We start from the raw sequence: 2,132 nt of genomic DNA on the forward strand, positions 1-2,132 counted from the left end.
GAGAGAGAGGGGGAGAGAAAGTAAGATGCCAGAATGACTTGACAGATGGTCATCTCATTCCAAGTTGGCTTATAATCATTTAAAAAAATATCTCCACAAAATATTCATGCTTTGCCCCTGTTGCAGGCTAAGCCATAAACACACATATACTCATCGCTGCTTGTTCTTACTTTCATCCCCCCACACACACATACACAAACTCGATACTCCACAACGCCAATTCGCTTGTTAGGTTAATTTCTTTTATACAACCACCATTTCCAATACGAAAGGAAAAAGACCTTTTGTCCCTACCAAAACCTAAAACAAAACGAAAGTGAAATAATGACCGCTACATTTAGTGTGCGTGCGTGTATGTGTGTGTGTGTGTGTGTGTGTGTGTGTGTGTGTGTGTGTGTGTGTGTGAGAGAGAGAGAGAGAGAGAGAGAGAGAGAGAGAGAGTATGTGTATATATGTATATATATCCCACAAACGTAATTAAGACTTTCAGATCAATAGACAAATCTGCTTGCAATAGTCAGCTTAGAAAATACACATTGCATACTACACATGCATGCATATTTGTGTGCGCGCGCGCGCGCGTATGCACGCGCATGCACTGTCACTTAGAGATGATTATGTGTATATAGATACATCTAATACGTAGCGATACTTGAAAATAATATCAAACCACCATGTTCAGTAACGCCATTTAAACATATATACATATATGTGTATATGTATGTGTGTGTGTATGTATATATGTGAATGTATGTTTCTGTGTATGTATATATGTATATATATATTCATATATATGTGTGTGTGTGTGTGTACATACATATCAACAGTAATTCATTGGCAGTGGCATCTTTTCTTTCTCATTTTCTCTTGTTTTTATTATCTAACCCCACCATTAATCCATACAGACGCACACACACTCATACGTAACACACACACACACACACGCATGCACATGCACACGCGCACACGCACACTACACGCAGGCAAAACTACAGATATACATTCATACACACAAAATGGCATAAATAAAAGAAAATAACCGAGAACTAACAGAGCATTAAACAACACTAAAGAAACGGAATGGACCAGGGAACGAAACAAGGAAGGAAGAGAGAGAGACAGAGATTGAGATAGAGACAGAGCGAGAGAGAATCAGGAAAAGACAGAGCTACAAACAGAGAGTGAGTGAGAGACAGAGCGATATAGAACGCAGAAAATCCATCCGCCATTTTCTTGCCCTGTCGCCATCGCTGTCATTTCAAAAATCCGAACCTCCAATTTTTGTCTTCCTTTTATCTTATTTCAGATTTGTACTTAGCTTCTGTTTTTTTTATTTATCTATTTATTTTTGTCCTCCTTCAGATTTTTGTTTTGTCTCGTTTTGTAATTTTTGTTTTTAATAACTGATTAATCCTCAGGAAATTAGTTCACTGGTGAAGTGTTATGTCTGTTGAATACAATGTCAGCAGTTGAAATAAAAGCTCTTGCAATTTCTTCGCTTCGTGAATGCACACAACCGGAAATAAATTGCATAAAACGAAAAACCGAAAGGAAGGATAAGAACAAACAAATAAACGAATAAATAAATGAATAAATAAATAAACAGCATGTTTACGATCGCCGTAGAGTAGAAAATAAGCTAACAGTGAAATGAGTGCATGATCAGAATGTTACTATTGTTGTTGTTGTTGCTGCTGCCGTTGCTATTTAACTCCAGGTCAATCCCAAATGGAGCCAAAGTACCACGAGCTAAATCGTTTCAAGTCAAAATCGTTTCGAAGTATGATCAAAACCGTTTCAATCGTGACCATCCCGTCTTTTTGCTTCAAACATAGTCTATCAATTTATTATATATTACTTAATGTGCCCTGCCCTTTTCTTTAAAACGGTTGGGTGTATGATATGAGGGAGTGTTGGCTGATATTTCTAATGGGTCATCTGACCAGTTGAAGACTTCTTCATTGTCATCCCCCACCTCTGTCTCTCAGTCTCTGTAACTTTGTAATCGATTTTCGTTCATTTCCGATTCGCTCTAATCACGAGGTCTACGCAAAAACCATGGATCACACGAAGTCCATGGTTTCCTCTCCTTTTCTTTAGGAGCATGCGCTGTGGAACGAAGTGTAAGAATC

This window comes from Octopus bimaculoides, chromosome 14, assembly GCF_001194135.2.
Source record: "Octopus bimaculoides isolate UCB-OBI-ISO-001 chromosome 14, ASM119413v2, whole genome shotgun sequence".
In the NCBI taxonomy this organism is placed as follows: domain Eukaryota; kingdom Metazoa; phylum Mollusca; class Cephalopoda; order Octopoda; family Octopodidae; genus Octopus; species Octopus bimaculoides.